General features: G+C 43.5%; 1 pseudogene; it reads left to right on the top strand.

The window, feature by feature from the left end:
- LOC125943573 (uncharacterized) overlaps positions 1-1,549 on the top strand; it is a 33,803-nt pseudogene extending 32,254 nt beyond the window's left edge.
- Positions 1,550-21,980: the final 20,431 nt, after the last annotated feature.

Consider the following 21,980-nt stretch of genomic DNA (forward strand, 5'->3'; position numbering starts at 1 on the left):
GCGGTGGTCCTTCACAATTTCCTGATGGCTGACAATGCATACTGTCCTGATAATTATGGGGACAGGCCATGTGAGGAGACTGTGCAGGATGGAGAGTGGCGGCGCATGGTTGCCCAAATTGGTTGCAGTGCACCACCATCAAACCAGCGGCCTACCTCAGCTGCCATGGCGATGAGGGATGAAATTGCAGACTACTTCATTTCTGCTGAAGGCTCATTGCCATGGCAGCTAAGTGTTGTCAGGAGGAGCTGATACCATTACATGTGGCATTTCATATTTTATTGAAATAAGATTACATATCACAGTACAGGTATTTGTTCGTACTCTCTTATCACAAAACAATCTTCAGCTTATTTTTGATTGGTGCAACACTTGGTTAATGACCCTAAATTCATCTAAATGTAAAGTCATCTCTTTTACTCGCAAACACTCCATCTCTACGTTCTCCTTATCACATAAATTACATGATTTCCCCAGCCACTTCATACAAGTACTTGGGAATTATTTCGTGCCAAACCTTTCCTGGAACCATCACATTACTACCATATGTGCTAATGCCTCAAGGTCACTGGGGTACTTACGTCGAACCCTGCGCAAATCACCCTCCCACATCCGTAAGCTAGCTTTCCAAACATTTATTCGCCTGCAGCTCGAATTCACCTCTCCAATCTGGTCACCTTACCATAAGAACCGACCAGCTTATTATAATCTGTCCAAAATAGGGCCGCAAGGTTTGTCTCATAACTATACATACAATTCTAGTATTTCGCAAATAAAACTGGATATTTTACTCTCACCCCTCAGTATCCGCCGTGACTTCGCTCTCTTAACTCTGCTTCATAAGTACGTTCATGCGGATAGGAAATCTTCCTTGCGGCTTGAGTTTGCACCATGCACATCACGCAGGCTACATAATCACCTCATCTTCACTCGGATATACGGGAACACTCACGCATTCAATTGGTCAGCCCTTTCCCGTGCCATTCGATTATGGAATGCCCTTCCTGATTCCATAGTCTCCGAAAAAAATCCTGACAAATTTCGCCAGCTGCTCATCTTGCATTTCATTGCGCAATCTTGAAAAAAATAATACGTGTCCCTTTCTTCTTATGTTTCCTCGTGATATGCCTTGTTAGCTTTTTTGTTTATGGTATCACTTTGCTCTTTTTCTTGTATTACTATGTTTCTTTTTTTTTCTCTGATTAGAACGTCACCAGTGCAATATATTTTTATGCAATACTGATGCAACCCTTCCGTTTATGGGTCCATTGTTATTTTTTGTTGTAGTTGCTATTTTTGTATTCTTATGTATACGACATTGAATTGCCTGTTCTTATGTGAACTGTACCTTTTGTTATATTTGTGTAATCATCCAGCGTACGCAGGAAATTATTCATTATTATGCCAGTCAATCGTGCATGTATATTATGTACCAATTATGCATGCTGTTTTCCTTTTTTGTGATGCCCCCCTTACAGGCCTCTCACGAGGCCTTACAGACCTTACAGACCTTACACGAGACCTTACAGGCCTCTCACGAGGCCTGTAAGGACTTTTTAAATAAAATACAAAGAAAACATGTGGAATTTCATATTTTATTGAAATGAGATTGCATATCACAGTACAGGTATTTGGTCGTACCCTCTTATCACAAGCTTCGGCATGAAAAAGGGACCGAACATAAACAACTAACCCTGTCATACCCAGGCATTCAAAACATCAGGTGAAAGTTATGTACTTAAGGATTGTCACTTTGATGTCTCAAATATAAAACCAGTGCAATGTGCTTTTAACAGGAGGTCCCCCTGACAGGTCAACTTTGGGCCGTCCTGTGTGATTTATTACCAATATGTTTGCAAGTGCAATTGAATAAACAATAAGCTGTTGTTTGACTATATAAGACACAAGTGTGCTGTAATCAATGCTTGAACCACGAGGATCAAGACCGTCATTATTCAACACCTGCATGCCATTTTCACATGAAGTGTACAATGCAGCATCCTTTGAGAAGGTTGCTGAAGTACAGTTACAGCGTGTATATACATACAAAACATCCTAAAGAAAAAATGGAATATACTGAAACACTTGGACTGAAACACATGAAAAAGCGAGAGCAGTTACTTTCACTGAACAATTCATGGCAAGCCTTGTTTCTGTAAAACAGTGATAAGCAATTGGACAAGTTCAAGAACAAATGCGAGAACACTGAGCAAATTTTTTTCGGGTGTTGTGAATGCGTGTTCTTTTCTAATGCCTGTTGACAGTGTGCTTTCTCTTTTTATGTTACTTGTGGATATTGCATTGCAAGGATCTCAATAAATATGACATAATAGCAGTAAAAACTCTAAAATATGTGGGAAAAAGACCTGAGAATAAGCCAGTCATCATCACAATGGAACTAAACATTGTACACTTACGCTGTGCACTGCTGTCGGAACAATGCAACTGTACCGTTACCAGTGCATTAGACAAATATTGCACTTTTTGCACGCGTAGGTCAAAATACCATAAATTCAATGCTCAAAATGTTAGAGGCCCATGTACCGTGCGATGTCAGTGCACGTTAAAGAACCCGAGGTGGTCGAAATTATCCCGAAAACCCTGCACTACGGCGTTCCTCATTGCCAGGGTCGCATCCGGGACATTAAACATCATAAACCAAAGCAAATGTGTGTTTGTCAAAATTGCATTCAGTATTAGAGCATTAACATTTGTACTATTTTATCACAGCGTTAAGTATCACATCACACCCTGCATCACAGCGTATCACACCTCAAACACTCAAGTAAAAAGACCTGACAATAAGCCATTCATCATCAGAGTGTAACTAAACATTGTACACTTTCGCTGTGCACTGCTGTCGGAACAATGCAACTGTACCGTTACCAGTGCATTAGACAAATATTGCACTTTTTGCACGTGTAGGTCAAAATACCATAAATTCAATGCTCAAAATGTTAGAGGCCCATGTACTGTGCGATGTCAGTGCACGCTAAAGAACCCGAGGTGGTCGAAATTATCTTGAACCCTGCACTATGGCGTTCCTCATTGCCCGAGTCGCATCGGGACATTAGACATCATAAACCAAAGCAAATGTGTACTTTGCGAAAATTGCATTCAGTACTAGAGCATTAGTATTTGTACTATTTTATCACAGCATTAAGTAGCATATCACACGCTGCATCACAGCTTATCACACATCAAGCACTCAAGTATTCATGCAGTCTCGTGAGAATAAATGAAATAAATAGAGAATTCAGGATTATCTCTATTGATAAGCCAGGTAGGAAACACTAGCAGTAAGAAAGAAACAAAAATGTTAAATCAATACCATAAACAAGAGCTAAATGCACACCTCTTAAATACGTGCCTCGATACCTAATGTAAAAAATACAGCAATAAATGACACATTGACACTGAGGTTAACCTACTCATGACAAAATCTAGCACTCGAAGCACAGGGACAAAACGAAGAGGACACCTCTTCATTCCACCTCTTTGTTCTGTCATTGTTCTCCTCATGAGCAGCCAATTCGCTGGAACAATCAATCTCCCTCATCAATCTATCTCCTCCTCCAGTTCTGCAATGATCTGCATAATGCGAGACTTTCCTTTTGATGCCACTTTACGTGGCATTCTATCTAAACTCATGCCTATCGACAAACCAAATGCCTCATTTTCCGTCATTTGTCTATCCAGTTTGCCCAAAAGTTGGTCCTCAAAGCTGTCTGTTTTTTTCTTGTTTTTTCTTTGCTGTGGTGCCTGACGTCTCTCGGTCACCAACGTTGGTGTTGCCACCGGTGTCGGCGTTGCTGGTGATGGCAGGTCTTCAATTAAAGTATCAGAACTTTCATTTGCTGAAGGTGATGATGATGTACTCTGCATCCCTGAGAAAATGCTTTCGGCGGTCTCTTCAAGATCACCACCAGAGCGAGGGAATTCCAGGCTGCATGTTGTTCTGGAGAGAAAAAAGGCTGACATTGTTCAAGGAAACAAAGGCACGCGTTTGAAAGGCCGAAAAAAAATTATTTGTACCGATTTCGTTTGGCTGCATCGCATGCTGAACGCTTCGTCGAAGGAATTATATCTATCGTATATAGAAAATATCACTACAGACACTGCAGAAAAAAAGAAGTTCGAAAACTCGCTCGCACAATCGTAGATGCCCCACCCCGAACGATTACGTTAACCCCACTGAGACCGGCAATTTCTATCCAAATAATTGTTAATAATGATATCACTACAGGGGGGGGCACTTCAGAAAAAAAGCAGTGCGGAAACTCGCGTGCACAATCGTAGATGCCGCACCGCGAACAATTAAGTTAACCCCAATGAGACAGCCAATTCTATCAAAATAATGTTTATCGCCCGAGTGTGAAAATGCATTACTCACTTTCTCGGACGGCCGCACTCTTTGTAGAAGGCCATCGACTCGGCGAATTCCCACGCCCGCCTCGACACATACCCACTGCCGCTCCTTTGTGCAGATTCAATAGCTTTGAGTTCGCGGGTGTAGCGATCTCTTAATCGCTTCCAAAGCTTGTGGCACTCTTCAACTGAAACAGGAAAAGCAATACAAAACCATAAATGGCGAGTGCGTATTAGGTCCGCAGAAGTATCCACACGCGTATGTAGTAGCATTGACGCACCTGTCGAGAGGCCGGAGTCCAATCGGATCCGTTCCCAAGCGTTGAGCTTACGACCCGAGTCGCGGTAGTCGAGCCGTTTCGTGTCGTAAACGCAGGGATGCTGCTGAACAGCGTCCAAAAACCTCTCGATGAGAGAACCAGAGAGGTCCGCCATGCTCTCCTGTGAAGCGGCCATCTTGTTCTGGTGGAGAGTAGCGACGACGAGAGAGGGCGCTAGTGCGGACGAGTTCGGCGCGGTCGGCGCGAAATGCAGACGGCTGCATTCGGCGCCGGACGACGTTCGAGCGCGCTGGGAGCGGCCGGTCACGTCGGCGGTAGAAGACGCCGGAGTGTAGAGGGTGTGCTTTGGCCGACGTGACGTAGCCGTGCCGCGCGCGCGCGCGCTACGTTGGAGTATATTGTAGCCTTAAGCGATGACCAAGCTGGGTGAGAGATGGTCTATGCGGTTGTCAACCAAAAACGAAATACCGCAAAATGCGAAGTGCGGCCACGATTTCAGCATGTTTACAGCGTGGCGTGAAATGGACGCAGCTACGCCGGGCCACGCAACCCGAATATGTCATCGTAAACACATTCCACATAGTTAGTCTTATAACGTGGCACATATTTCGCTTCTATATTCCCGGCAGCGTCGGCCGCATTCCGATGTAGTGTGAAATAATCAAAGCTTGTCTATTGTGGTTTAGTTACACGCTAAAGAACCGCATATTCAATGATAAGAAATGAACGCCTAAGAGGTATAGTACCCTTCAAAAGTACTTCTCCTGGCTCAATATTTGGAATTGTCATGGCTGGTACCAGCGTTAAGCTACTTGTTTTGCTTCGAAAAAAATCACTCTTTCGATATCAAAGGATCTCTTTCAATGTTTATGCTTTCGGGTGTTTAATCAGTATGCGCAAATATAGAGTAACATTTTTATCTTTTGAAGCGGTATGAGCCTTCGGATAGAAGATGAAGCACAGGAACCTGGGTAGAGGAAAAGAGGAGAATGAAGTTAGAATAAAGGTAGACAAGATGGTAGTCAGTTCCACAGCCATGCTTTACGTCTATTGTGTCCTATAAGTAAGAACGCTACATCTTTTAATATTTTCCGCTGTGAGAGCACACCTTCTCACTTCTTCTACCGAGCGTCCATGTTCTTGCTTGTTACCTTCCTTTTTTTATTAATAAAAGAATTGTTGACAGTCTGTACCAATAGCCGGAGTCCTGAATAAATTTTGGCTAAGCAAACCGCCTAAATTTAAATAAACCTTGTGCGGATATAAAAACTGTCTTTCTAAATTAACACTTTGATGGGAAAACGCACGAAAAACGCTTTAAAATAATTTAAAGATTGTGAAATGTGACGCTCCATTTCCAGTGAATTTACGTGTTTTGAACATTTCAGTGGCACGGTTAAAGCCATCGCCTCGAATTACACTTTTGTAGAAGCTACACCTTCAAGTTCTCTAAGTTTACTGGCGTATTTTAAACTGGCAATTGCCCTACGGCGCACGAGGTCGTCCGCGGACTTTGATTCGACGCTGTGCCGAAAGTTGTTCTCGGGGCATTTCAGCTTCCCGTTCAGCCAGACATTTGTACTTAATGCTGAAGTTCTAACTATACCTGAACTGTACACACAAACAACAACGAACGCTTGTTCCTGTTTTTTCGCATCTGTTTTATGTTTTTATTTTCCGCACAAACTGCTATGTTAGTCACGAAAATCTAGAAAAAACACAATTATTATATGGTTATGCGATGACGAGCGCAGGCTAACGTGATGAAGTTACTCTAACTCTAACGAGCACGCAAACTTCAACGAGCGCCTGTTCGTGTTTGTGTCGGTTTTTCAGCCTGCACTCACTGAACAGCCAGCAATTATCTGCATGGTTCTGCGCCAGTAAATGCATGCTGATGCTCTAACGATGCCCGAAGTGTATACACAGAGACTAACGAGTGCTTTTTCGTGTTTGTCAGTTCGTTCTGTGTTTTAGCACCGGAGCTGTTTAAGCCGGCCGTATGTCCGTGGCGCGTTAACAGAAAACGTGGGCCGATCCTCGTGGTAGTGCAGAAAGGGTCCAAGTGCAATGGCACATACCCCTGTGAACTAGCAAAGCTGAGCCTGGCAAACTCTAGCTAAGCATGGTTGGGACTACTTAAGCTTAGACAGTCATCGATAACTAATCAATAGCTAATCGATAATTGATCAATAATCAATAAATTCTGCAAAATGCTGGGGATGACTTTGTAGTGCTTAGCCAAGGCCAAATACGTGGCCAATACCTTGCGATAGCCAATCAATAGTCAATGAATAGCTAATCTATAATCGATCAATAATCAATCAACGATCAATTCCGGAAATTGCCGGGGATGACTTGGTAGTGCTTAGCCTAGCCCAAAAGCCACGACTAGCTAGGTGTCCATCAGCTCCGCTGTTTCTTCAGCATTGCGCCTCCAGTGCAAGCAGCGGAAATTTTTTATTAATCGTGCGCGCGATCTGCTGTATTAGCCTGCAGTCACGCAAGAAACAGTGACTATTTTCATGGTTATGCGACGGCAAGCTTGCCTAAATTTCCACGTTCGCCCTATAACGGTCATACTCCAATTTTATGCTCTTTTTGCTTACGGTGAACTCTACTACTTGAATTCTTTGCTCATTAAGGGACATTTTCCTCCAGTGAGCTTGCTAAAGCTGCCAAGCTTTAATGTCCTTAAGAAAACAACACACCAGTCGACACTTGAAAAGCACTATAGAGTTATTAATCTTGCAATTTCTCGACTGCGCGAACCACTATAGGTGTATTGGAAAGTATATCAACTTTTTTATGCAGAATATTTTGCTCGTGCTATGAAGTAGCATTAACTATTTATATTATTTTTGTAGTTGCTTGTGAAAAAATCGGGGGCCGATATTCAAAGCGCTATTTGTTTTGAATATCAGCCACTGGCTGCCGCCTTTGATAATAATGTGTCCAACATAAGGATTGGCTGAAAAATTTTCTTACGAACAATCCTATAGCACAAGACGTTTTTGTGAATACGGGTCCAGCTTTTTTTTACGAGTCTGTATACTTGTATTATGTATACATAGAGGCTGCCATCTCCCTTAGCTATCTTCACCTAAGCTCATGACGTACGAAGGACATTGGCTAATACACAAAAATTTGATTTTCTACTCTAAACGAACTCCTCACTTACAAACAAGAATTTTATTCCTGCGCAGTTTGTTACCGCATATTAGTCAACGTATGCATGCATATATAGCAAAAATAAAGCAACAACATATCATCTTACATAAGCCTCGGCATACTTAATAAGGCTAGCGGCGCATTAGCTCTCCGCGCACATTTCGAAAATTGCCGTAGTGATCGTCATTCACTCTCCTCAAACAAGTCCGCCCTGCTATGTTAAGACACCTCGTTAGGCGATTCAGTCTAACACCTTTTCCGTGTTGTCTGTTTTCAGGCTCTTTGTAATCTCCTTCATTTCGCTTACTGTCTTGGGTACATTCGTGATGATTTGCATCACAACACTGGCGTTGGCACACCCAATATCACTGTTCCTATTTTTTTTTTTCGCCTCCATATATCTCTACAGAGCCTTCGCTCCGCTGTCTGCGAATAAAACTTCACAAGGCCTAGCAACCGCCTCTATCGCTCCGATACAAACAAATAAAAATAAATAAAATGAAAAGAAAAGGCTTTGGAGGCAGCGGCAGGCCGGTATCATGGTCCATTATTTTATTCGGCAAGGGTGAACGATGACATTCTTTTTCATGTTCTTCTGTGTCTGATGTTGCATAGCGGACCAGCAACTTTACCCTTTCTCTATAATACAATGCTACGCATTAAGTGGCTAGCAGATCGATACATAACTTTATACGCTCATGTTAGCCTGCGCAGTAGTTCCGCCAGACATATACTAGCACGTATCGTTTCCATAATGCACTTGCGCACCCACACTACTTTTGTTTCCTTACGCGTTCTCAATAAGCAGGGCCTCGCTTTCATGAAGAAAGATGAAGTTCATTCCTTTCCATTTCGTAGCTTCTAACCATTACGCGCCCATTTTATGGCAGTCTTGTTCTACTTTCGGTAACGCTCATCGATCAGCATAAATGTTCAGGAGAAAGCACGAGATTGAATCGGTTGGAAGAATTGCACTACTAGTTTCTGGCGATTTCTTCTTAAGAAAATGATGGCTATAAACTTGATGGCAATCATGCGTGCAAAATACGTTGAAAAAAGTGGATGCAAAAGTGATCCTGCGTGTGTTCCGTACAAAGGACGACGGAAACGCCGTTTGTTGTCATGATCAGAAAGAGCGCAGGCTTGTTGGGAGACGCCGGTATTGAATCATACCGAACATGCTGCAAAAGTTGAGCCGTATTGGAGAAGCGGAAGCAAGAGAGAGTGCTAGAGGGCTCAGGAATCACACAGGCGTTCAGCAGTTAGCAGAATCCAGGGCGTCGTCGCCGCAAGCACCACGGTTCCGTGGCCGCTACCACAGTCAAGTTGGCAGTGCCGGAGGGTATACTGCAAATCTAATTGCCACCACCATCATCACCACCGCAATCGCCGTCGCTATGACTGACGTCTCGCGAACATAGCTGGTAAGCGTCTTGGAGAGATCAATCACTTATCCTCGACCATCGAGCGATCGAAAGGCCAGCATCAACAGCTTGCTCGCTCAATCACCCCACCATGAAACGTGTCGATGAATGCCAAAACTAAAAAAGACAATTATTATTGCTACTACGCAGAGGAGAACCATAAAAAGGAAGTGGCTGTCGGAGAGAGAAATGAAAGAAGAGTAGCACGAAGCGAAGTAGGAAGCCAAGAAAAGAAGCAGAGACGGAAGCAGTGAAGAAGCAAACAAAGCTCGGAGACTCTCAGGATTCCGGAAGTCGAACGAAAGGGTCGACCCAAAGACAACATTGAGTGATCGATGATGGATATTGCTGGAGAGACATACCCCGTCGGCCCTCACGTAAGCGCCAGTCTGTGGCATATGCGGTATTTGAAATCTTTCGTCATGAACTCGTCGCGGCTTGGGCATTTGCCACGTCATGGGCTTGGAAGAAAGCACTATAACGATGATGCTGCAGTACCACTTGAAGAGGGGCAATTTTTTTCAAGCTGATCAGGAAAAAGTCGGTGACCACTTAATGTAAAGCGTGCCGAAATAACTTCCGTCAATTGCTTCCTACACGCGAGGTCGGGGAGCCGCTTTGTTTGACCCTAGGCTGTGTTGTGGGAGACAGACATATTCGTGGTTTATAGTCGGAACCAACAGTATAAAGAGCACGGCGTCAGCAAAATGTTTACATTTTATCTAGCACCACCGTGCAACTCGCAATTATCTTAATGCATTACATTGGTCGAACATGCGCACGTAGGCTGCATACCACTTAATTTCAGCGTGCTTGACTATATTGTGAAAACAAAAACTTGGTTAGCGGCATAGAGGTCTCCACACTTTTGGTCGCGACGCTAGTTTAGCTTGGCGCGTTTTTGCCGAGGAGCCACTGATATGGTAATGGTGGGGGATATGACCATACGGGCGTCACATACTCGTAGCACATGAATTAAGAGAAAGCAAACGGCCAATAGCCCTATGCCGGTTGGAGGCCAATCTCTATGGTATTCAATGCCGCTGGGTATTCTGCCAGACTAGGTTACCAACAATATCTGCGTGAACGTCCAAGAAGGTAGGCGGAGGAATAGCTGTCGCCACAATCAATGGAGCAATGCACGTGTCATGGAAGGTTCGTTAATAATGGGTTCGACTGCCACCGCCAACAAAGTTGTCCTTGTTGCCACTTACATTTTCATTTTTTTATTGCGAACATGAAGAGTATGGTAAATTTACCCATGATCTTTACTTATTTACACAGTTATATTTCCCTGCGCTTTTCCTGGCTTCCTATTCTGTTGGATTCTAATAGTTGTCCGTAAGTACCGACTCCTCGGTTATCCCTGTTTATGGCTCAAGGAACACAATAGTGCGATAAAAATGGCCACGTAGATTATATTACAGTTTGCACATACACCACGAGTATGTTTAAACGACGCACTGTTGCATGTGCCACTAATGCAAATAATCTTTTATTCTGGCAATGCTGTTTGCCTTTCACGGTTATCGGGTAGCACATATATAAAATTTAGGGTTTTTATTTGTGCGGAACGGTGGTACAGTTACAATTTTGAGGGCGCTGACAGCATCACTCACACATGGGGTCAATATTATACCTCATGTGCTTGCCGTTTTGATATTTTTTTTTTGTCTTTTAAGGGCAAATTGCTTAATACCAGCATTTAATGTATAACTCTCTTTTAAGCAGTCATCCGGATTTATGGACGAGGTGGGCATCACTTATCGAGAGGTCTCATTGTCCATTTATCGCTTGACAAAATTTCAGCAATGAAGCTTTCCTTATTTGCAGATCAAAATTTAATAGCTGCAACTACAAATGAAATTCTGAAGCTGGAAACGGTAGGTGGTCAAGATTTATCTGTTTAGTGGGATCTGTACATTATCGTGAAATATGTCGTCGTTTCACGCAACTTCATCCCCGCAGTCGAAAAAGAAGCATTAATAATAGTGAGACGCATCTCTGGGAAACTATCGTAAGTAAATTAGGCTGAACGCAAATTTATTCCGCAGCACATTTTGGGGGTGTATATATCGAAACTAGTGTCTCCTTCGCTGCACGGGCTGCCATTTGGAACAAAACATTCAAATCGGTGTGTTCGGGCTTGCTTCTTAAAGAAACTGCGTAAGTGGCCTATGGAGCCTACTCACGGTTAATGGTTTCGTTGTCTGTAGGCTGGTCTGTGCGTATATCATGGTTCCTATGCGTAATTTTAAAGAGATTTCTTTGAAATTTCTCTCGCTTCTAGCCTTTGTCCCTTTGTGCTTTCTTTCCTACGAAATGTATATTGTATTATATTACTACCCGGATTGAATTACGCAGCAGCAAAATGTGCGCGAAAGTATTTATATAAAGTTAACCACTGTTATTTCACAATAAAAAACTACGATTTGTTGGGCAAATAACGCTTGCCCCCTCATCCATTCAGCCTGATCAAACAGAATTGCACTGATTGGAGACGCGATCAAAATACGGATTAAAGAAAAATGGTGTTATGAAAATATAACGTAGATGTCACTGTGTAATGACGAATTTCTACGACAGGTCTTAGCTATCCTTCTAGGGCACACATCGAATTGTTTTGGTGGTTGTCGTGCGAGAATCCGGAATGGAGCGCCTCTTAGCACGTTGATTGTCATCAGGTGGTTCGCATGGTGACGACCAGCCTTCGCACATCATGAAGTTGCAAGAAATTGCTTGGGACATAACCCAGGTGCTGACGTTTTGGATGCATTAGATGTCCGTACCATGGCGGATTGTACGGAAAATATTTTTGTAATTGTCACAGTCTATAAAATGCAGTCTAGAAAACAATAAATAAGAGTCCACACACCTTCCTCATGGACCACTGCTAAAACATTTCTGGGAGTTGCTAACGATAAGCTTGGCTGATAACGACCCTTTATTAAGAGCTTGCTTTCATGTAGATTACCGAGTTTTAAAAGATGGCTGGAGTAGAGCATGGGAGTTCGCAAAAGGCTTTCAAGTTAATTGCAAGTAAAAATTGAGAATGGCCGTCATTGTTTCTAAAACTTCTTACCCAACGCTTCAACCCAGACGTAACTTCAGCTCCCCTAAAAAGAGAAAAGAAAAATATGATTACCGAACATAAACTCCACCGCGCATATACGCGAAAATTGGGCCGCACTATAGGTCGAACTACGCCGATCTTACAGTGACTCTTTTGTACTTGTTTCAGAACGCTTATGGACGTAATCGAGGCCTGTGGTACGTGAATCGAGTTTCGTATAACGGTGACGAAAACGTGAATGGCGCAAACATGGTGATATTATGGTTCTTTACGGGAGCTAATGGCTTCGTCAGCAGAGAGAGCTACTAACGGCTGCTCAAAAAAGCAACGCGTGGTGTGGTAGCCGAGTGGTGCGAACATGAATGTGCATGTGTGCGAGCGAGCGCTTTCCGAGATAATGGAATCTTTTGCAGCCTTGCTGTAGACAAATTTGCTTCCGAGGAAAGTTAAAATACATGCAAAGGTGCACTTTTTTTAATCCTTTCTAACGGCGCGTTTAAGTTTCCCGTGCACATAGAGGAAGCGCTTTGTCAAGCGTTAAGTAGGGACACTACGGAGCAGTGAAACAGATGCTCTTTTTATTGCTCTTCCTTCACAGGACACCACTCACAAGGCAAGGTTTACGTTGCGAGTTTCAAGAAATACAAACGTTATTGGCAAGCGCGATAGCCTGACGTGGGATCCAGCACTAAATACTTTCTATTGTGGGTTAAAATGAAATGGTGATCGACACCTCATGAACTACGACATTCCAGACGCCATCAAAGCTTGAGTGAAATTATAGCGTCTACTGAGGCTGCAGTGAAAACTGCAGCAAACACTGCTGGGGAAAAAATTTGAGATTATACGCAGCTCTCATGAGCCGTAGAGTTGTAGCCGACGTACGGGAGTAGACATCTAGTGTAATTGGACGCGCTTTAGATTCTGTCACTTATCTCCTGAGATCGAGTGCGTGTACGAAAACGTTCATCCACTGCTTATTCCTGTTTTGCGCTAATGAAAAGATCGCAATTTCTAAGCCTTGTGTATCGCTATTGAGCCTGATGACGTACTTGAAAGGCATCAGAGCTCATATGCATGTGACTTTTTTTTTCGTTCTTTCGTTTTGTGTCTGCGCGTGTTTGCGATTGAAGATATCTCGTCCACATTATACTACCTGAAGAGAGAGGGCAGTCGCGTCAGCCACTTTTAAAGCGAAGCCAAAATTAATCTGGAGCCCTCCATCCCGGGGTGCCTCATAATCAGAACTGGTTTTGGCACGTAAAACACCAGAAAGAAGAAAGAACAAGAAGAAGCTTTTTTAGCGAAATTACAAAATCACGCAGCCTTTATTCTCCATCTTCCGATTCTAACTTCCGATCTAACTTCCGATTCTAACTTAGAATAAAATTCTGCACTCTATTGAACAATTTATTTCGACCTACCCGGTTCTTGGTCAATCCCCCAGAGTGGGTTCGTGTCAGTATATCCCAAGGATCTACACCTACATCTACCAACCCAGACTTCGGTGACCATGACTGATCCGGTCATTCCGAAGTAGGCGCATGCCTCACAACGCGTAAGCACATGCGCGCTAGACCACGTTCGCGCGAGAGCATTTGCGGCGCGTGCCAGTTTCCATTAGGCCATGAATGCAAGAATGAAACGGCAAAAAAAAAAAAAAGTGAACATTACCCACTATTTTCGCGCGGTACTTCTCTCAGCGTACACATCTGCCCTCATCACCCTTTCCGTGACAAAAATCACTTGCGTCCTCGTGGCATCATATGCGCCTACGTCTAACACTGTACATTCGCATCAACTGTTCTTTACATCTCGGCTTAGACTGTGAATGGTGCAGCGCATAAACGTAAACATTGCACCACCGTAATGTTCTGACCAGTACTGTGCGTAAAAATACCCATTGCATGAGACTGCATGTTGCATAGATAATAATAACGACAATTGGTCGCACCGCATTTAGATATATAGCATTTAAGTATAACCTCTTTACGGTAGCTTCGCTTCACACAGAATCCAACATGTATGTTGGATATGCATATTTCTTTTTCGATTACAGCGAGCGTAGCTCCAGTTCATCTCTTGTTCACCCATAGACGGTTGGCACTCTTTGAATATATTGATATATTTTCACATTTTGTGAATGGATCCTACGTAGCGCCAGGACTCATTTATAGATAGTGTGTCAAAACTAGTCCCTACCCCCGAGACGTCTAATCAAATTATGTGACGTAAGGCTTCTTCAATCTGGCGCCCTACTCTCTATGTGCATTTTCATCGACGCGCTGATTCTGCCTGAAAATTTGATTGAGTCTAGAGCATCACTGACCGAACAAGTCAGGTCCTGTACGTGGACTCTACTTCGACAGGCCTTTGTGTCGGCTATTCTCGACCGGTAATCCTTTTGTGACATGCCCCGAAACGCTCGACTGCAATAATCTGGAAAAAAAGATCGTCTAAGCAAGATCTCATAAAAGGTGAGTCAAGCTCGTCAAATTGGGTCCTCGGTGCTCATTATTCAGTGCGACACTGACAAAGAATACGCCACGGTGCTGAATTTACCTGTCGGGATAGACGAAGACTTCACTGGGAGGAATTTCGTGCTGCAAAAACGGTTAGAGAGATGACATTAGACATTAGACATTATTGCCTTACACGTTTCGTTGTCCTTTTGTGAGATTAAGTGGGAAAACCAGACCTGGTGGTATCCTTGTGCGCTTACGTACCTTGGATTCTGTCTCGAGTTGCAAGGTCGATGGGTCGTGTGGGAATGTTAAGCGTTGAGGTGAGCAGGGACAATGTGGTCCTGCTTAGTATAAACCGTTAGTATAAACCGTTAGAATAAACCGTTAGAATAAACCAAAAGCCCCAAGGGTTAGTTTCTGATGCGATGACGAGCTTACCTGGAAGGAAGGGTACGAGCGCTCCTTGACAACGGAGCACCTCGCTCTGGATCACTTTTTTTCTTCTTGTGCGTGCCTCGTGACCATGCACTAGCGGCGATAGGGATGCCCAGAAAAGCACACGCGCGTGACACGCTAAAGCCAGTCGATTTTCGTCTAGGTCTATTACTCAATAAAAAGAGGCAGTAAACCACCCCTTTTAATTGCGAAGCATTTCTTGGCGAACATTTGCTACTTTGACAGTATCTATGTATCTATCTAGCCGCCTACATCTTTGTGCTCTCACGGTCATTTCGTTAACTTGGTATGTACCAAAATTGGCATTCTATTAGAAGAGTATATGACGAACATAAATGATGTCATGACATGCGTGTCATGGAGGCCATGAAACAGCCGCCTACGTCTGGGTGGTCTCATGGTCGTTTCGTTAACTTGGTAGGTACCAAAATTGGCATGGTATGACAGGAGTGCAAGACGCACATAAGTGATAGGTCATTACATAAATGTCATGACATGCGTGTCATGTAGGTTATGACAATGACCCAGCGAAAAAAGATTAACACTCAACAACCACTGAAATAGGTTCGGACGTGGGTACAAAGTGAAGGAAACACTAAATAATGCTGGTGGAAGTCATAGTCATGAGCATGACTCAGCAAAATGACAATGACTCAGCGAAAAAATATTAACATTCAAGAACCACTGGAATGGGTTCGGACGTGAGCACTAAGTGAAGGAAACACTAAAGGATGATGGTAGAAATCAGTCATGAGCATGACTCAGCATAAATGACAATGACTCAGCGAAAAAAGATGAACACTCAAAAACCACTGAAATAGGTTCTGGCGTGGGTACTAAGTGAAGGAAACAATTAATGATGGTGGTAGAAGTCATAGTCACGAGCATGACTCAGCAAAAATGACAATGACTCAGCGAAAAAAAGATTAACACTCAAAAAACACTGAAATGGGTTCGGATGTGGTACTGAGTGAAGGAAAAGGCTAAAGGTTGATGGTCGAAGTCATAATCATGAGCATGACTAAGCCTTTCGCCTTAAGGTCTCTTAGGTCCAGCTAAAGGGACTCCTGAGGACTCATGACATGAATCTCACGGCATGCGTGTAATGTAGGTCATGAAAGAGCCGCCTACGCCTCGGTGCCCCATGGTCGTTTCGTTAACTTGGTAGGCTCCCCGCACACTGCTTCGCATAACATCGATTCCCACAGCGTCGGATCTGCCGGCTTTTCATGACGTTACGCCATTTGGAAATGTATGAGACGATTCATGGTTCCACCACTTGCTGGAGTGCACTGCAAGTACTTTACGTATACACTGATCTTAACCAATCTAGAGCAACCAACCAAAGCTTCATCATTTGGAAGCTCTGCCTGCGGATATCTAAATTGCAATCCATTAAATTGCGTTTTAAATGAGATGGCCTTGATATCGGATGTCAGGGCGAACGCTTTAAAGCAACGTTGCCAGCGGCCCGCTGCCTTTTTTATTTTTTTCGTCCAATTCAATCACCTTCTCATAGTTTCCTTCCTCAGAAGTTTGGAGGTATTACTTTAAGCAACCCTCTAATTCCCCTTTGTTCACGTTGAATAGAACCATCACTTTTCTCTCATCGTCAAAACATTTATCTTTCTCTCCCTTTAATCCCACTTCACTTCCCCGATGCTGATTAACTTCGAATCAGGGTGACCTCTGAGATTTTTCATCATAAATCTCTCTCTTTTTTTGTTTCGCCACTTTAAGCATGCTGGGTAGTTTGTTCATGAAAGGAGGATGAGAACAATGTTAAAACGCCACACGTACATGAGAAAATTTACAAAAGCGGGAGAATCCCGAGACTAGTAGAGTATGTGTTAATACTCCAACGTGAGCTGTTGTTTTTTTCTTTTTAGCACACGGGGAATACACGATGACGCTCCTCTCCACAGGTGCTAGGGAGGGGGGAGAAGACGCCTTAAAGGTCTCGTGTTTTGGTTAGAACATCAATGATATTGGTAATGTTGATGATGATGATGATTCCTGACATTGGGATATATTCTCAATTGCCCGCAATTGTAAGTTGTCCTAGAAACGAGCGATAAAGTTGTGAAAATGGAAAAGTAGTAGTAGTGTAATATTAGGGATATGAAAACCCGAAATCGCCAGTCAGCCTCTAGAGTCTGTTCTGTAAAGGAGTACGTTTATCTAGGTCAATTACTCACAGGGGACCGTGATCATGAGAAAGAAATTCATAGAAGAATAAACCTGGGCTGGAGTTCATACGGCAGACATTACCAAATGCTGACTGGGAGATTACCACTGTCGTTGCAAAGAAAAGTGTACAATCATTGCATTCTACCGGTGCTAACATATGGGGCTGATTGGGAGATTACCACTGTCGCTGCAAAGAAAAGTGTACAATCATTGCATTCTACCGGTGCTAACATATGGGACTATGTGAAACTATGTGAAACTAGGTGTAGTGATGAAGTTAGGAAATTCGCAGGCGCAAGTTGAAATCAGCTAGTGCAAGACAGGGGTAATTGGAGATCGCAGGGAGAAGCCTTCGTCCTGCAGTGGACACAAATATAGGCTGATGATGATGATGATGATGATTTACTTCAGAATGTAGACGCAATAAGCTCGTTTTGTTTTGTAGTCGTTCTGTTACATCAAAGAGAAAATGAATTGAAAGCTGGAAAAAGACATAAAAGAAGGGACCGAAACAAACCAGAAATACTTAAAAATGAACGAAAGGAATTTCCATTTCAGCATATCTGATGACCGACTTCACAGTTTCCGTAGCCAAGAAGTATCCGAGGCCTTCGGAGAACATGCATTTTGTTCCATCCTTGTAGTACAGTGGCCTTGGGAAAACGATGAAGGCAATGCTTACGCTGTTCATAAGTAGATCATCAATTAGGTAGTGCGATATATCTTTTTTCTACCCTGAGCCCTGTATGGGAAAAGTAAAATTTTTTCGCCTTGAAGAAGGTTTTCCATGGTGTTCACCCAGCATTCCCCGAAAGTCGACTCGTGCGTTTATGTATAGCCGTTCGAGTTCATTTTTGATTAGGTATCGTTCTGGTGGCCATAGGCTAAGGATAAAAGAGTTTAGCTTTTTCACGATCAATTTCTCGGTGTCTTCGTCGAGTCATTTAGATGCAACCGCCTTGCTTATGGCTGCCCTGACTAAACTGTCAAACCCTGCGTCCACAAGCGTCCTGTCCTCATCAGGAAATGTAACACATACGTTAAGGACGACACGAGCAGTTGGTATGACGCTTCTATGTTGGAAGCACAGTACGACTGTCGAAAAATGCGTGCTCTTTGGGGTAATACAAATCGAGTGGAAACAATTACTGTTCGGCTACTAGACCAAAAAATTGGACAGTCTGCCATGAGAAGTGCCTCAGCAGCTGCTGGTCGCTGTAAGTTGACAGGAGGTCACCGACAGTTCGTAAGAAAGCTTCGTCACTGCGTACGACTTCAGCATCAACTGCCATCTTATATCCTTGAGGAGCGTACTTGTTGATGCACGCCAGCCATATATCAGACGAAATGCTGCTCGTGTATTTGCTGATGCTACGGATTGGAAGCGATGTTGGCTTTTACTGAAGATTCCATCGGGTTCACAAGATCTTAGAGAATATCAAGCTCAAGGCACGCAAGATCTCGGACCATGCCTTTGTTTCTCATCAGCAATGCAACATTGCGATTGAATGACTCGTAGAAAGACTTCTAATAATCATAGTACGGGCAGGTTGCATGAGTTTGGAGATGTTGCCGCCAATTACCCTGCAACACTTCCACCGGTGCAAGAACAAGACACCTCTTTCTCGATAAGGCCTCTTCGGAAAGTGATGCTCTGAACCAACAGACCTCTGCCTAGTTGATTGCGAGGTTTATAGGCGCACCAAAAACATCGCTCTTTGGCGGTGGATCTTCGGCCCACGACAAACCGTTTTCTTGCATTAATTCAATGAACTTGTCCCCGCTTCGCCCGTAGGCATCCTCGCCCGTAGGCATTCTTTCAAATGTAATTTTCGGTAATGTCTCCCCCGACTCTGCCAATCGGCAGTTCTAATGTGCCAGAGGCCCTTAAATATCATGAAAATGGGCCCAAATATCGTTCCTATATCATTTTGCACCATTGTACATTGTAATTCTGTGAATTACAATGTACATGTGATTGAACATTGTAATTCTGTGAGCGACATCTTCCAATACTATGTAGCAGTGGAGCAGGGATCACCTAATCTTATTTCAGCTGCAGTTCGACGGATGCTTTCTTCGTCATACGGTACCTCAAAGGACGCGCCTCAAAGCATGCCGACGCATCACCGTTTCAAGTGAAGCACGACTTTCACCGAGCGTCAATCGAGGAACGCCTAATCTGATTGTGACTTTTCCGTACTTCTAGTGTTCTTGACGGAAGCGCAGTCCCAATAGTGGAACTTAGCTTTTACTGCAGAGGTTTTAACGCATTACCTTTTGGGCAGAAAAAAAGTTCGACAGAATATGTCTCTATACCAATATCAAAGTGTCGCTTTTACCTGTCCTTGCTCATCTTGCCTCATCATGCGCTACAAGTGTGGGCCGCTAATATAATTTCGTTGGGTTAGGGATAAATGGTTAGAAAAGCGGGGTGGCTTGAACGGAGATATTCTTTCGAGCAGTGAATTTTGTTATGGTTCGACTTTTAAAGACATCTTTCTGGAATATTTATTGACGATGGTGAAACTTGAAAGCGCTGTTGTCTGAGGAACACGAACGCTAGGCTTTACCGTATGTTGAGAAACCGTGAACAACATTTTTATTCAGGCATGATTTGGTGATCACCAGGTGTTTCCGCAATACGACTTGAGACCGTATATTACATGGGCGCAATTCATGCTTTGACTGTGCTCATTGTATCTGTTTATGAATGCACGCAGTGCGCGCATGTTTTATGACTTGATGTTCACGTTCGTAGACGTAGTCCTCATTGTGTTCCTGTCTGGTTTTAGAAGTCTAAGACTCTTCTCCCTTATGTTTCTTACCCTCCCTATGCGTTTAGGACATGCATTTACAGCTTGCATTATGGAAGCGGGAGTGCGAAGCTTTTTGCACAATGTCCACAATGAGGCTTCTTCCGGACTACACTCGGGATGCTTGCAAAGACAAAGGACCAACAACGTTTTTCTTCAGAAGAGGCACTACCAGATTGGCGAGATTAAAAATAAAATAACGACATGATTGCTGCTTCAGAATACTGCTCTTTAATTACAATGAAGTTACTTCGCGCTTATATCGAGACAATCAATGATTGGCTTTGGCCAGGCTTCGACAGTCGAGGGGTACAATGGTTGAGACAAGTGAACACCTGAAATTGACACTACGTGGAACCACGGTGCTTAGATAACGTGGCATAACGTGTTTCGCCAGGTTGGCCCTGTTAGACGCCTCCACTGCGTTCTGGCCCCTTCAGTCATGGCATAGCGATTTGTGTACGCGAGGTAATTTTGCTATTTCTGTGCAATGGGGGCAAGGAATGGACCACAAACATTAAACTTGGGGTAAACTAAACAGTCGGATTTCCTAGAGTAGCTCCATTTTACTTCTAAGTGAAATTTATCAGTACAGACGACCGCTCTGGCGATGGCGCGACCATGTTTGATGGGACGTTTGACGTGGGGCGTTTCGGTAGCAATTGCGAAAGATTTTTTCCTCTCTAGTAGTGCTTGCAGCCAATGTTTAACTTGTACATGTAATTCGAGTGGGTAATTCAATGTTTTACGAAGAAACGTAGCGTGACTGACTGTTTAATAAGTATCCGTTTAATTACTCTGTAATTAGGATGACTCACGACAAAATTTACGAGATTCTACTACCACCTTAACTTGTTTTCAATGGAGTCTTCAGTACTTTGGCATAAAATTACTTAACTTGCACACATGTGGTGGTGGTGGTTGTGAATTGTAGCAACAGGCGGGTTTAGCCTGGCGATCAAGGCCGGAAAAGGCTCCGCGCGAGCGTCTCTTACAATATCACTGTAGGGTTTCACCATATCTCCATCAAACTAGTCTCTCTTACGAATTCGATATGGAGACGTGAAGTTTCTTTGCGAGCTATAACTGATCCCTCGGGGAATACAAGGTGATGCAGGCACGCAAGTGGAAGGTCCTTTTTTGCAGATTGTCCAGGAGAGCGTCCCTTTCAACTTGGAATTTAGGGTACGGCCACAGAAAGTGCTCAATGTCTCCTGTCTCGTCGCATGCCTTACAGTTCAGAGAATTTATTCACCCCGTCTTGAATAACCAGGCCAGTGTACTAGGAGATCATGCGCTTGCATACGCAGTGCTCTATCATCCTCCTGAAGACAAGGCTCCAAAGAGTAACGAAGTTTAAAAATCCCACAATTGTAATCCCTTTGGGTCACTTTGGGTTCCACCACACGTGCCCTGCGTAACCAAAAGATTTCACCGAGAGGAAACCTGACTTCTATATCGAAATTTCACACATTTATTGACAGTCTATCATAATTCGTGACTCAAGGGGCTAGGCAAATATGGGTCTCCCGCCGATAAATGCAAGGGCTAATTGCGCTCATGAAAAAGAGTGATTGAGCCTATACATACACTGAAGCTTCCAGTGGTCACTTTTCACTCGTCAGACAAACATGGCCCATCAGAGCACAAAGCGCCGGGGCGGCTCCGACGTTGCCTTGTGCCCATTTCACACTGTCTTCAGTGCAATTCCCGCAAATCCAATGCATGCTTTCGTC

Source organism: Dermacentor silvarum, chromosome 2 (genome assembly GCF_013339745.2).
Source record: "Dermacentor silvarum isolate Dsil-2018 chromosome 2, BIME_Dsil_1.4, whole genome shotgun sequence".
Taxonomy (NCBI): Eukaryota; Metazoa; Arthropoda; class Arachnida; order Ixodida; family Ixodidae; genus Dermacentor; species Dermacentor silvarum.